The 16,153-nt window shown below is 38.5% G+C and overlaps 1 long non-coding RNA gene across 3 annotated transcripts in view; it reads right to left on the bottom strand.

Annotated features, from left to right (window-relative positions):
- Positions 1-3,435: 3,435 nt before the first annotated feature.
- The window catches only part of LOC107078554 (uncharacterized), a 36,437-nt gene continuing 23,719 nt past the window's right edge, over positions 3,436-16,153 (bottom strand). For 2 of the 3 annotated variants that reach the window (XR_011190830.1, XR_011190827.1), the window contains 3 exons: positions 15,876-16,006; positions 6,496-6,665; positions 3,436-3,679 (listed from right to left, as the gene is read on the bottom strand). This is a non-coding gene — a long non-coding RNA (uncharacterized lncRNA). Of the gene's footprint in view, positions 3,680-6,495; positions 6,682-15,875; positions 16,007-16,153 lie in introns of all 3 variants that reach the window. The other variant, XR_011190829.1, reaches the window with a different exon arrangement.

The raw sequence follows: 16,153 nt of genomic DNA, 5'->3' as shown, positions 1-16,153 counted from the left end.
CATTCGTTTTACGAGACGTAGCAGTGGAAATCCGTGGTTTCATTTATGCGGCTTTCCGTTTGAAGAGCACTGTTTTTAAAAAAACAAGTCAGCTGTGTCACAATGTCACCTCGCACCGAGGTGGAAAGTGTGAAAGCAGCCGAGAGCGACCCGATCAGAGCTGTTTCTTCAGTGTTGCCCGGCAGGACGGGCGATGAGATACAGTCACTGAACCCGCCAGCCCCGACGGTCCTCTAACACAATCGCATGCAGGATACAGTTTTAAAACACAGTGTAACATCATGAGGCGATACAGTGCGCCAGTCAGCTGTGTTGGGGATGGGGAATCACGGCCGCGTCTCGCCGGGGGGACGCGCGACACCCGGTCGCCCGTGGGGCAGGGCTGACGTCACTCTTCTCTTGGTTTCGAACCCGCACACGCTGGTGACGCGTCGGTGACGCAATGGTCTCACAGCGGAATCGATGCCATTCTCGGCGGAAGGGGCACCCACACCGAACGCGAGCGAAGTCTGGAGCCCTGCGGTGGTCTGGAGTCTTATTGGGGGTGTAGTGTCCCCCTGTCCACTCCTCACACCCTGTTCTTATAAGACAGTCTATAGGCTGCTGCCACCTCACCGAATACGCGACTCTCTCATTATTGTGGGTGCGTGTGGTATAACAGGCATCTTCACACCGGCGGCGAGTGACGTCGCTTTGCACAACATACAACCTGTTTTCACCTTTTTCTTTTTTCCCTCCGTCGGCTCCCACACTCACACTGTGGTGCATCGTCATTTTTTTCCGGTAAAGCATTACAAGGTGTTCCTAGAACCCAGGCAGGTGCGAGTCTTGTGAAAACACGCCTTTTTGTTTTGTTTTGTTTTGTTTTGTTGGGGACGGCCCGTGTCTTCGGCTGTGCCGAGTGGGAGCGCAGTCCCTCGCACGGCTGCTGAGAGGAGCGCCTTGGATTGTGTCCGAGTTGCCTCCGGTGTGGGTTGACACTGGGAGACGTCGCTCTGTCCGCCGTGAAGATATGTGTATGACCACGTAGATTGGTTAAATTAATGGAATCATAAATGTTGTTTAAAAAAACGAACAAGCTCACAGTCAACACAAACTGTTAGGGATTCGTAAAAAAATAATTATTTTTTACTAAATTTACTCAATAAATATATAGCATTAGTCTGATGTACATAAATTGTACTTATCTTCAGTTGGCAGTGAATTACTGCTTTATATTTTGTTATCCAGTGGTTTTACGATTCCGAGTTTGAAGAAGTAAATTTCTTCATGAGTAAAAAAAATACAGTAGCTTTTGTTATTTTCATAACTGTTTTTACTACTCTCCCTTATTTCTGCGATTTAAGCACAGAAGTAAAGCTCTTCGCACAGTCTGCTTGGGGAAGATGTTCAGTTCTTCAGCATGACAGTGGTGACTTGCACAAATCGCTTTGTAATAACAAGAAATGGTGATTATTTTGTCATAATATTTTTCTACCGCTTGTCCTCTGAGGACTGTAGTTATCGTCTTGTGGTGCTGATGTATAAGTTACAACTGTCATTTCTTAAACCTGCATTCTGGTTACATTAATATACAATGGTCTGCATTGCTTCTGAATATATATTTATAGCCCAGTACACAGGTTTAAAATACAGTCTCTCTCTGTGCACGTAATCAGAAATGATTATGGTAAGTGGTCTTTTGTTTTCTGCACACAAGAATGTAATCATTTGCTGTCCATGAGCTGCATTTGGAGCATGCACATCGTGTTTGAGCATGCTTGCACAAACAATATTCATAACAAAAAGGTATACGGTTATTGTTAATTATAATTCCTGGTATTCATATAGCCCCTTTAATCCCCAAATGAAAAGATATGGGAGTGGACCCACCACGCAGAGCCCAGCTAATAACGGGCAGCAGGCCCACTCACTACACGGCAGGCTGCGTGCCGCGGTGAGACAGAGCTTCACCAGGTGAAATTAAGAAGGAGCGCCGGGTAGGCCAGATTGGGGAGGCGTGGAGCAGGAGTGTGCAGGGACATGGAGGTCAGCATCCCACCTCTCACGGGCTGTGATGGGATCAGGTAACTGGGACCCCCCCTTCAACGTTTCAGCCATTTTAACTATACTGCGATTAGATAGGAAGACACCAAAACACGGGACCTAGGATTCCAGCCGAGCGACGCACTTTGAAGCTTTGCGGGTCCGGCGAGACTCGTGGGATGGCGGAGGTTTCTGGAAACGACAGGGCGTCCCATAAACATGCGCTCCTCCGTGGATGGCACGTCATGAGGCGAGCAGTGGGTCCTCGGCGCTATGCACGCCCCGGATGAGCCCAGGGAGGCAGTGGGTGTCTCCAGAAGAGCAGAATACACAGGAACCACGAGTTCCGAAATCTGTTTTTATTGACAAATTTAAAGCGCAATGTTACAACACGATTTAATGAGCAGAACACCTGGAAGTGTCTGGGTAAGCCTCCAGATATCCACTGCCGTATCTCTCATGGCTAACATTTGTCCTACTTATGTAGTTTCAGAGGGCTTTTTCTAGCGCTTCCAAATCCAGTGTGTTACATGCGGTCATAATTGATTGTTAATTGGAACTTTTTCTTTTATCGTGTTGTTATGGAACTGAAAACAGGACGCACGTGTTGGGTGAAATATCATCTGAAGTGAAGCAATCAGTAGAAACACGTGGACCACACGACACAGGTGACTTGTTGTTTTAAATGTTCTGTGATTTTTCTGTATTCACGTGGACACTTCCCACGTAAACGCATAAACATGTTATTCATCCAACACTTTGTTTATCTGACAAAACAACACTTTGGCGTCTGTAGAGCAAGGGACTCAATTCAGTCCTTTTCCCACCATGTCTGGTGTCTGGTCCACCTGAGCTCTCAGTAACCTACCTGACAATTATTTAACATCTGTGTAACTGGAAAACCTAAGATGTTCTACAGGTAATTGAACCTGTAATGACTTAAGTAATGAACCGTGAAAAAGGTTAAGAAACAGCCTGTTTCTGTCAAACTAAGAAAATAATTAGGTTAATTGTTTAATTGACTCCTTGGATTGGAATATAGAGTTCCTTCAGGGATGGAGTTTGACACCCCTGATCTGCACTTAGGTTACCAGAGTGCTTTAGGCCTTCAAACGTTAACGACTGGTGGAATTGTTTAAACCTTAAAGCTAAACACTGAACGGAATAGATGATTCAGATCTCAAGTCTGAAATGTCACGTGTATATTATAGTTTAATGTCTTCTCAATTTTTCCTTGAAAGTCCCATTGATAAGAAACTTTACTGTGTGGCAGCACAGAAGCAAACCCCTACAGTAGCTTGCCCTCTGCTCCTATTGGCTATCAGCAGAAGCCTTTAAAGATTTTGAAAAATGACTCTGTTGTATAGGTTTGTGTTTGTGTCTTATACATTCCAGTGAAAAGCCGAAGAATATGAAAAGGGAATCTTTTTTTTTTTAGTGGTGAAACTACCAAGAGCAGATGTAAAATTGTACAATTATTATTATATGTGGAATATTTCCACAACAAGAACGAGCAGCACTCTCTTTGTTCCAGGCTGAAGATCCGCTCTTCCTTGCGTGATGTGGTGCTGCATCGTGCTGCAGTCTGCAGGGGTTGGGAAACTGCAGCTTGACTGTGTGTGTTGCTCCCATCGCATGTGTTCAGGGTGGGTATCTGTAAGGAAGGCAGGTAAATCCATCTGATCAGTGTGTTATCTGAGAGGGTCAGCTGTGACACAGTGCACAGGAATAAAACCTGTATACTGTGAAAGAAGTTCACTGGGCAGAGCTGATCTGAGAGTCAGAGAGTGCGAGTAGTCTGCACTAACAAGCAGTTCATTGTTTACACAACAGTTGATGGACCATTTCATCTTAATTCATGTAATATACTGGAACTGCTCTGCTGGGCATGGGAAATATGACAGAATCATTCACTTAAGAGTTCCTCTCTGAGGAAAGTGTTATTAGTGTTTGCTATTGTTCCTGTGCAACAAATTGTACGATCTAGTGAAAAGATCAGTAGATCATTTATTTTCTAGAAATGCGCTGGACCTTTTATATACCTCTCTCCTCAAACTCCCGTGGAAAAAAAATCCATGATTTAAAAAAATACAGTTGCAATAATATCAAAATAGTTCCTGAGCCAGATATGCATCATGCTCTTTACCTGTTTATCCGAGTAGATTAACAGAGCAGAAAACAATTTCACCAGGGACACCAGAGTACAAGCGTTGAACGCCTGTCAATACTTGGAATACTTGGTGAGGAAAAAAATTGGCTTATGCCGCTTGGTTAATGGACAGCCTCTGGCCACAGGACAAGGAGGCTCGAACCCGTTTCAGAGAGGAGTGGACCAGGGGCAGCTGCAGGAGGGAGGCCTGAGAGGAGTGCAGTTTATGTGGGGACTTTCGTAATGATGGTGTGTATATACAGCTGTGTGAGATTGACTTGTCCTTGTTGTCCCTCCCCAATGGCAGTTGATAACGTCCCACAAGTGGCTGATTGAACTGTTGCGAGTCCTGCATCTGAATGATTAGAAACACTAGATGTTCACGGTGCGAGACCTGGACCCAGTGTCTCCAGTTACTGTTGTGAAGCTGATTACAATGTGACGTTGTAATGGCAGGTGGTCAAGACACATCTTTCACTCTAAGCAAGAAAGGCAGATGATGAAAGAAGGAAGTTTAATTGTGGGTTATTGTCTCAACTGTGTGCAGAGCAGGGAACACAGGGACCCAGCAAGGATCATGCGTTGCTGTTGGTCTTGAGTTCTGACCGTTTTTTCAAACCTCGTGCTGCAAGACCTTCTGTGAAAACAGCTCACTGTCTTCAGAAAAATGCATGTCTTTGTCATCATAGAGAAATATATTTGTAAGCTAATGAGTTACAGATGAATTGTACATGCTGCCCCTTTACACAGTAAAATTTAATAAAATCCGAAGCAGCTATATTGTCAAATATGAGAAAAGGGAACGCAGAATTTATTCTTAGGAACACACATGGTCTTTCAGCATATGCAGGGGGCTGGGCTTCACTGCTGTGTTCCCTATTGCAGGCTCACTGTCAGCAGTTGGTTCAGACTATATGCATGATTTCATATCTGTTTTCCCACAACATTTAACAATATTGTTCCAATTTCAGTCACAATGTCTGGCTTTAGCCAGCAGGCTTATCTTATATAAAGGTGAATTTTGTTGATCATGATTATGCTAAAATGTTACATTTAGTTTTATATATAAAAGTTTATGCTGATGTACAGTTTATAACAACAGAAATATTTTGTTGAAGAAGCTTAGCTGTTAAAAGCCACTTGAATACACACAGATCCTCTCTGGCTCTGCTGAGAGACACAGATCTACTGTACACCCCTGTTTTCCTGGTAGGCCTCAGGAAAACGAGGCACAGTGAAAGAAATCTATTGCTCGTGTCAGCCCAGTGCTTGGAGCTCGTGGTAAGTCCTGGGTTGAGGAACCGCAGTATTCTGGCCTCAGCTATATACTCTTGGACAAGCTTAGTAGGCCCTGGTTGACATTCTTAAGTAACAAGACACAAGTCTCTAAAACCACAATGATATTTTTTTTTTCTGTCTGCCAGAGTAAATCAGATCAAATGGTGCCGTGGAAACTCTCGTAGTTTTATTCATCTGTAGAGATTATTCCCAGTTTGTAGCCTGTACGCCACACATCGACACTTTAAAGAGGACCCATCGAATGGACCGGGAAAGTCTGACACTTCATACAGGACACAAACACTATTCATTCTGGAATCGTTCTTTTGTCTAGGCCCCTGCACACATCAGCTGTAATGAGCACCTCCAATCCCTTTTTCTTTAATTTGTGCTGAAGAACTGCAAATATAATTAACTCTGAAGAGGAACCTCTTTCCAGGAAACCCATTGCAATAAACATGGTTGAAACATTAGTTTCAAAATATGTATTTGCAGTGCCTTAATGAGCTTTTCATCTGGTGCATTTAAATCATTTTAAGTTGTGTAGCCAATACACACAAGCAGATACATACAGTGTAACCTGTCTGTTTGCAAGTTTTATTTTTTGTCAGGGCTGGGTGAGCATGACAGGTAGATCTATATTCCTACAACATTATTAAACTGATGTTTATGTAAAATTTAAGCTCTCAGAGAACTGGAAGGATATATCCTACTCTCGGGCACTGGAAGCTGGATGTCTCATCTGTTACCTTGTATACTTACCCTACGGAATGTGCATTGCATTTTAAGAACCCCTTTCACTTTTTTTGCAGACATTTGGCAAAATCCTACTGGTACACTTTATGTATTTATTTACTTCTGGGTGAAAATAATGGCCCCAGTGGCAGCTGCTTCTGCTTGTATTGGTCAAGAAGTTATTTTAATATTCTGTACTCTACAGTTTTGATTTGTTCACCCTCTCCAGCTTGCGGTGTTAATCTGTAATACTTTCACAGTCACCACTTTTTATGTTGCTAACATCATATCGCAAGTTTGAGTCTTACCTGGTACCCACCATTCTGCTGATACTTTTTAACAGATGTCTGAAACCGATCATTGTGTTTTCGTGGCTCCTCTTAATGAGATCTTCAAGTCCTGTGGCCTTTATCGAGGATTAAATAATTTTCTTTAAACAGCTGAAAGATGTGCCATTTCATCTGTTAGGTCTTCAAGCCTGGGAAACACGAGGCCTTTAAACAGCACAGAAATTGAGACAACATCCAATTCTAATCAAACCAGCCCAGAAAGACATCGAGCAAATCCAATTTATTTTATTGTTATTCAGCTTCTTTTTTTAAACTCCTGTAGGTGGTTTATGTTTTATTTATATGATTGAATGATCAATATAAAAATTTCCCCCTGAGCATTATTGTGTGCTGGAAAAAAAACAGCATTTATTGCTTTTTTCAAATATAGTATGAGGCTCATAAATTGCTGTTGCTGTATGAGTCTAAGCGTTTATTTTTATCGTAATATACAGGGCACTGTTTTCCATCAAATCTGCATTAAGTTAAACAGGCAATTTAGAAAGCCTCTTATGACTAATTGCACAAAAACTGGGGACAAATAGGATTTGGATGGCCTAATGAGGAATCACTGAGTCTAGTTCCAACAGATATTCCTTAAATAATCACTTTCCTCGTTTTCTTTTGTGTAAAAGATGACATGTGTATTGCTTTAAGAATACACTGTAAATAAAAAATGTCTTTGCGGATAGTAAGTGTTAATGTTTTTTGTTTCAAGTGAAAGGTGCAACTAAAACGTTTGGTATTTTCTGTGCCTGGATACGGTATACGTGATATGTTTCTTTATAAATAAATATCTGCATGAAAATCATCTGAAATTAACAGAAATACGTGGAAACCTTTGCTCCTTTATTTAAAAGTATGTAAAAACTGCTTTAAAGAAAAATTTAAAAAGGTCATTTTAGATTTCCAAATAAAATGCACACATACTATACTTAAAAGAAACTTCAGAAAAACAGGTTTACCTTTTAATACCAATCTGCCATTTTCTGCTACAATAATTGATTACTACAGTTGGTTAATATAAAAGAAAATGTTTTATTTGATTCTTCAGTGTAGTATTTTGCTTTTTCCCCATATAGGCTAACAAGGCAAAAGACAACAGTATCTAAAATGCTAGACTCCATCTAATAATATGAATACATAAATTAATCAACAATTTTTGAATTAACTGAATAAATAATGTTCCCCAAATATTTTGTCTTCTTCTATTACATTTTTCTTCTCCTAAAAATTCTAAACCAATATTTTAAGCTTGCAAAAAAAAACAATACATTTTTTTTTATTAAAGACAAAGGCCAAAAATAGGTATTGGATGTTTACAGAATACAAACTATCAGATTCTTCCTAAGGCCTAGGTATCAGATTTAATTAAATTATTCTGACGTTAGGACATCCAGTTTATACTATATATATATAAATATTTATAGTCATTTATATGTAGGTAATCTATTTAGAACTGTTAGAACTATCCAGTTTAGATCATTTTTTAAAAGAAAGTACTGTATGTGCAGCATTCTATGGAAAATACACACTAGAATACATAAATGTCTTTTAAAAAACTGTAACTCAGACTTGTGAAAGTCATTTTGTTTGTGTTTTGCTACATGACTTCAATTCAAACTCAAGTGCAAGCAGTTTTAGAATTGTGCACAGGAAGTTTGCTGTTTGTACCAGACCTGCACTTTGGTGTTCATTTTGTAACCACCCCAAATTCATATGTGAGAGTTTTTATTCTAAGCTACAAGGCACCTTTTTTATTTCCTAACATTGTTTTACAAATTCTGCTCTTCTTGAAATTATACTCCATGCTAGCGAATTGAATCATCCCTTAAAGATGGATCAAGCAACAAAAGCATTTTAAGATGATAATGATGAATAATAACCACTGAAAACTGAATAAAAGCCATCCTGTCACTGTAATACACAATCACTATCATTATTATTGCTATACATAATACTTTAAATGATTGCAGTTTTGAAAGCTGTGATTTACTTTAATACATGGAAAACAAAAACAGCTCACAGGTTGTATATATTTCCATTCACAGCACTTTTTTGTTTCCCTTGATGAATAACACATTTATTTCAATCTGAAGTACGACAAAGTCCAATACAGGAAATTGGTCTTAATTGTTTTCTATACTTTTAATAATAATATAGTTTGGGGAAAAAATAAAACTCATATAGTTCAACACTTGGTAAAATAGGGATGATGCAGAGGGATAATACTTGGATATATTTACCAATATCAAAGAAATTAAAAGCAATATTTTAGTAAAATGTTAGTTCAGACCGTTATTTGGAAAAAACTGCCTTCACTTTAGTAATCACTGGAAAAGGTTTCAAGGCAAGGTGTAGTATTAATACAGACAAAAAATAAACTTAATGTTTTTTTTCTGATAATTAAAAATAAGATGTCTAAAAATACGTCTTTCATAAGGACTCTCTTTGTATGTATTAGTTTTAGTTATCACTGCAAACTATACAACACTAATATTGCTAAACGTGGCTTTGTGTTTATATGGATGGGTGTTCTCAAAAACAGAGCATTTAATAAACAATTCCCAAACCATTGACAAATGTTTTTCATAGACACTACACTATTATAAAATAATGATTACAGTTATCATTATATTATTATGTTTTGAATTCTTGGATTCAGACTCGACAAAATGTGTTAAATATATGTAATGATATTTTTTTCAATTATTTTGCATGCCATGTTTGAAAGTTGAATTAATCACATCAAGTCAACAAACTGACAATCTTTAACTGACCTGTGTGATTTGTTTTTTTATATTTGCCAATCAAGTGGTTTTTAAAAGCTTTTATGAATTGAATTTGTGTAGGAAAAGCTTTATAAAAAATAGGCCTGAGATGAAAATGCTATGTAGTTTAGGAGAGACTTGTGTTTTAGTTATGGAAAAATATCACTGTAAAAGCAATTTATAACACTCAATAAAAGTGAAACAAACAATCCATAGTACCTACTGTATGAGAAAATAAAGCAATATGCAAGGAAATTGTCAGCTTGGTTTACCTGTAATTTTCCTGTATGTCTGTTATGTACAGAGCTTCAATGTCAGTATTTTGCCCTTTAACAAAATAACAAGTGGAAGCTAAATTATTCTTCATTAAATTATTCAATATAGATTCCCTCAATTCAGTTGGAAATAACTGACACGTTTACAGATTGCAGCCAAAGTTACCAGGATTTTGGAACAAAACAAATTTCCTGACCCAGATTCTTTTTGAACTGAATTACGACGTTCCCCACTTTGTTACACTGGAATAACAATGCAGGACATGTGTATTGCTCCTATTGTCCACCATTCTGCATGGTGAGGAGCTCAGCCCTGATTTAGCATATGCTGCTGCCCTATAGAACACTTGTCCTCAGCTTGATGTCAGATATATTATATCTGCTGTAATGTAAACCCTGGTGAACCACAATCAAGAGGCGCCATTGCCTGACAAAAGCTCAACAAAGTTTGTGTCATTTTAAAAAGACTCAAAAACAGATAATTATTGATCTTAAAGGAGATCATTATTATTATTATTTATTATTTATTATTTATTATTATTATTGACTTAGAGAAGTACCCTGACCCATGTCCTGTTTTAGTAAATCAGTTAAAATTCAGCAAACATCTGTCGCTTTCAAATACTTTTTCCAAGAGGAATCTTAAGGACCTGAATTTCAGAAAGATCGGTAAAATGTAACAACTGTCTTCGTTCTGGAATGGCAGAGAGCACCGACGTTTCTTTTTGGTAACAAGCAGAACGAGTCAATAGGTGGTATCTGATCCGCATGGCTTTCAAGAACTATACGTTGCTATTGTCCGATGAACATTCAGGCAGGCCGAACGATGAATTTCCCGGTCAATTCTGCAATAATAAAGGTTTGGGCTGATTTATCACTGCTTGTGGATAGGTGCTCACGCTTTCATTTGGACAGGAAACTGTTGTCTTGCTGCTGTTAGCCCTACATTAGGTATTCGGCAGCTTTATGACCAGGCTTGCAGTCTTGCAGGCTTGCCAGTCTTGCCAAAACACTTGGAATTAGCTGTGTTTTTTTTTTATTATGTAGCGTTTATTATTCTGACATCAGAAAAGGCTCATTACTATTATGGAATGGGAGCAGTGTAATTAATACTGAAATTGTTTTGCCCAGATTGACTCTCCTCAGTTAAATTAACAGTACTTTGCAAAGATAATCTGGAACACAATAGTCTGGTTAATGTATTGTCCATAATTAAGATCGACTTGACAGTGTTTAGGAGCTACCGCATTGCTAAATTGTATGCCTTTCTTTACTGAACTTAATTTACTTGATACTTGTATTCCCTTTTTTAAAAGATTCCTCTTTATTACCATATGACTGCTGTTTTGTAAATTATCTTTGTCTTGCCTGAGATAAAAAGACACTTTAAACCTCAATGAAATTTCATTACAGTCAGATTGACTCAAGGGATCAAGAAAATAAATGAATAAATCAATGCCGCATTGCTTGAAATCTCAACATTTTAAGCCGCTGAGCAGGATATAATTCTAAAACTTAATTTTGAAAAGATTCATCCAATGATTAATACCACTTTAAATACAATGTTTTGATATAACATAGGAATTTTGCCATTTTTTGTTATATCTTTTTTATATTTAAAGTCAAAGAAGGAAAGAGTATTCATATGGTAACACAGATATAATGTCTCACCTCAAGCCTTATGATTTAACCTGTTGTTCTGACTCATCTGAAAGTGTTTAAATTACTGTATATAAGTGTGTAAACACATATGAAACATACAACTGAAAATGAAGGAAACATTGTGACTTTTTGTCAGAAATATCCAGTAGTATAATGTGATCCTAAAATAACGGTGCACATTTGTGTTAGTCTATTGTACATGAGGTGGTATATTCCCGAATGTGCTTCTAATTTGAAACATTTATATTTCAAAATATTAAAGCAAAAACTAGTGAAGGATAATATCAACAAAAACATTTGGTCATTTTATAAATAATGGTGCCTGTTAATTGTTTTCCTTAAAATGGGGCTCAAATGTATCTTGTCACACAGTGAGTCCTGATATCCATTTAATTTTACAGTATATTGTTATTAAAAACCAAAAGTTGGTTAATTTCTTCTTCCTTAGAGACATCTTTAAATTCTAGACATATTCTAATATCTATCTGATGAGATATGGAACTAGCATTTCCACACTGTATATTTCCAGAAAACATCCACCTCCATAATCGTTTTTAAGTATTTTTGTGACATCCTCTGAATTACAAAAATGAGGCTGACATTAAGTATTGAGTTTTAAAATTTAAAATAATCTTGAATAATACATGTTCATAAAAAAACATATATTAAAAACAAAATCTAGAAGTATTAATTGCATGAATTATATTTTACTGTTGTTTTATGTAAAGAAGACAAAGTTAGGCTACTAATATTTAATCCTTTTATATGGAATGCATTTTAATATGCTTTAACGGCTTAGTGTTTCTGTCTTGGACTGTACGATGGGTAGTATTTACAGTTTTTTGAAGGTCACTTTTGTGTTGTTTCTGTTTGGAGCCTGAAGTTATAAGCACTAGCACCTGAAGAAAATGGTAATATCTGATCACTTTTCGTAATCCTTTCAAGACGTGAAGTGTTTTCTGTTGTCTGTGAAAAGCTGCTTTCTGCTTTAGCTTGTAACCCTCAACAGAAACGACCAATAACCAAAAGGCAAAAGATTTTAAATCTCTTAGATTTAATTTTCTATTGGCCCTTTTATACCACAATGTAATAGGAAGCAATATTAAACAAGAGTACTAAAAAACTGAACTACAAAACAGGTCTAAACAGTCACCATCTAAACAAAAATATTATATGTAAAACAAAATGATCAAGTTTTGTCCCTGAGAACGCCTCCTGTGCTGTAAGAATAGCATTTAGGGTCTTCATGCTGAAGTAGGCTTTAAGACACTTCCCCTACCAACTCATTATCGAAAGGAAAGTTCTCCTGAGACAGGCCATACGTATCTTTTGCGTCGGATTTACAGTATATAACAAGCACTTCAAATACATACATATATGACTGAGAATGGCAAAAATTGCATAATTATCTCATTCCAGAGAGTACGTAGAGTTGCGAGCCACCATTTTGGAGAAAAAAAAATCATCTACATTTTAAATGATTTCAGGCTTCTTCATCTCCGAAAAGGTTAAAGGCGTATTGCTGTCGCAGAAGGGATTAGGTTACTAAGGATTCTGGGACTGCAGATGAAGACTGCGGCAAAATTCTGGGTATCGTCACAATGCATTTTTAGGTTCACACCCTTGAACAGTTTTTTTTTTAATAAAAATGGTTAAATAGTTCGTATGCAATGACAGAATGCCCCCTTTTGTGTTCTATCTCATCTTCTACCGAAAACATTCTTTCTTAAAAAGTACTGAGTGGATTCTTTTTCCCCTTTTTTTTTTGCGAAATGCTAATTCATTTTTTTTTTTGGAGGACGCTTACATATCCAGATCACGCAGCGCCATGAAATCGATAATTTTTGATCTCCTGGTTAGTAGGCACCACGGTGAGCTCTTGCGGCAGGAGCAGCCGGCGGACATGTTCTTGTCAAGACGCCGGAATAGGCATCTTCCCCCCCGTTCCCCGGTATTCCCTGAGACCCCCGGCACCGGCAGCACCCCTGGAAACTCCAAGCCAGAGCCGTTCCGGGACGCGGCTGCCCGAAGCACCCCACAAAACCCGGGGACAGAAAAGACGCCTGAAATGCACCCAGATGGACGAGAAGTTTCTGGTGCACTTAAAAAGCAAATAATGCAATGTACAAAGAGTGGCAAGTAAGAATATAATCACATCATGCAGGGTCCACAGTCCCTATTTATCGAAAATGCAAAGAGGGCAGGTTCTTTAGAACATCCCTGCTGTGCAGAGTGAAAAGCATGAACAAATCAAAGACAGAACTCATCTGTGTTTATATTTTTCACACAATGAAAAACCTACTCTTTGTATGCCTCTTTTTTCTTCATCATCGTAGGAAAACTGCCACATCTTCCCTCCCCCAGCCACTCAGGCCCTCCTCCCCCCACCCAGAGCTACAGACAGTGCCTCTCTGTGCTTATTCCATTTTATTATTTTCAACAAATCTGTCTGGGTACATGTGCACACACACTCCAGAAACAAAGCCAGGGGATCCATCTTTGGGGAAATTGCATGCCTGAGTTTTGCCTGGCCTCCCCTTTGTGCTGCTACTGTATTTCTCTTCCCATCACGGGAAAGAAGGGTTCATCTAATACATGCTTCCTTCGCTGTCTGTCACAGGCACCGAGAGGAAGACACACATGGCAGCTAGAGGAAAAAGCACATCAGGACTCTGACCTGAAATATGAGAATAACCTGTCGTGTGCAATTATGCCTAAAATACAGTGTCCGGGTCAATGGCTGCTGCTTCTACCCACACGGAGGTAATCTGTTAATTAATGTGCAAGAACAAGTTCATTGACTGCTGGTTCTCGTTGTTTTGGGCTAATACACCTTGCAATTTTTGGGGGATCTGGATGGATTCTTTTCCCACCCAACAACACAGCTTTCCCACGCCACATCCTCGAGGAGACAGCTCTGTCCCACGACAACAGCAGCTCTCCTCCATTCTGATGATGTGGTGTTTGGAGGGATCATTCGGAAACGCTCAGTGGGCTGCTCCTGTTTGCTCTTGCTCTCTGCACCCTTTGCTCGAGTCGCATGCCTCCTGCTCTCCTTAGCCCACTGCCTTGTTCTCTCTGACTGAAGCACAGTGGTTTCCCTTCAGCACAGCTACTACACTCGCTCACATTACAGAAGGGGGGGAACATTATTATTTCACAATGAACAAAAATGCACAGAAATAATTCACGCAAGATGACAATGCAGGGTATTATTCTTGTTTATAGAATAAAATGTGTGTCTTGAATATTTTTTTTTCAATTTCCCTCACCTACTTTGCCAACACTGTCATGTTCCTGAGCATAATATTCTGCCCAGGCGCACTGCGGTTTTGATTTCAACAGCCACGGTTCTCTCTCTTTCAGCGAGTCAGTTCCAATCGGCGTTTCTTGGGTGCTGAAAACTGTTTGGATCTGCATTTCTTAAGGAGATACTGTATACTGATAAGCTTTTAATGGGATTTGGTCGCTTTTAAAAAAAAACTGATCTGCCTAGTTAGCTATTAGACTGCTTAGGCAGCTATTGTCTTTTAAAATATGGCGGTTGAACACCTGGTTCTCCTTAATCCTGTGTATGGTTGCCACAACTCTTTTTGAAATTCTTCTGTGTCTTGAAAGTTGAAATGCAACAAAAGACAACTCACCCTCTATAGTAGCAGAATTTAGGGATATTGTGATTTTTTTAACAGTTACATTGTAATATTACAAAACTGAATTTAAAAAGCCTGGGAATACATTTTTCCCCTACTGTTGAGTTTTCAATTGCAAGAGTTTCAAGTTTAAAAGCAAGGGTGTCCTCCTTTTTAGAGACTCAGTATTCTAATAATAGGACACTATTAACAGACCTTTCTCAGCTCAGTGGATTGTGTGCATTGCAGTCTGATTATGCCAGTTATGAGACACTGTTAACAGGTAATTAACTCAGGAGGCAGGAGTATTGGAGATAAAAATGCATCAGCTACAATCCATCAGAATAATGAGTTAATTTAATTGCATGCATACACCTGCATACAACCTACTCAAAATCACTTTCCTGTTGGTTTAACTATCCACACCCATGCAGCTTTTTTTTTGCAATTAACTTAAAGCTGCAGGAAGCATAACATTTCTAACACATGAGAGACACCTTTTTGTGTATATACATTTGAATATATATTAATTCAATGCTCAATAACTGAAGAAAGTCTACACTGGTAACTAGCATATAACAAATTCTCACTCTTTATTTTAGATTTTGCAACTGGAAGATTAAAACAGAATCACTCAAGTTTAACGTCTTGTCCAGAATATAATCAAGTTAAACCTAATCTTAATTAGCTAACATTAATTTTTTTTGTCAGGAAAAGTACAAAACTTAGGAGATCAGAATGAGTCTAATGGCACTTTCAGCACAGATATACACGTATTTATTACACAAAAGCTGGCAAATAAAATGCATTTTGCAAAATCTGAAAGACCTCCTTTAATGATCCATGAAAAAGAAATGAGGAACATGACCATCCAAATATCAGCAGTATATTCTTACCTACCTGTGTTTTATGGTCTCACAAAGCATCTCAAATTAGAATTGAAATGCCAAACATGTGTCATGTCACAATATAGAGATTTTAAACCCTGATTAATGCTGCATGAGACAGAAAAGAATCCTCACCTCTTCAAGGCTGCTGGATGCGTTAGTGTAGTCTGTTTTCTGCAAGTCCAATACCAGAACGTGGAATCATGCCTACACTGGCCGGCCTGCAGAAATGTGCTCTCTTGGACTGGATGCAGGACCAAAGATTGCTTTGGAGACATACCAACGAAAACATTTTAAAAAATAAGTTCAAAACATGGTTCTAGAACAACAAACAGGGAGCAATCTTCCCTGTCTGAGAGCAACATTTATACACATGGCATCTGTGGTGGATGTAATGGTGTGTTCAGTGGCTA

Source organism: Lepisosteus oculatus, chromosome 10 (genome assembly GCF_040954835.1).
Source record: "Lepisosteus oculatus isolate fLepOcu1 chromosome 10, fLepOcu1.hap2, whole genome shotgun sequence".
NCBI lineage: Eukaryota > Metazoa > Chordata > Actinopteri > Semionotiformes > Lepisosteidae > Lepisosteus > Lepisosteus oculatus.
This window is presented reverse-complemented; position numbering and strand designations above follow the sequence as displayed.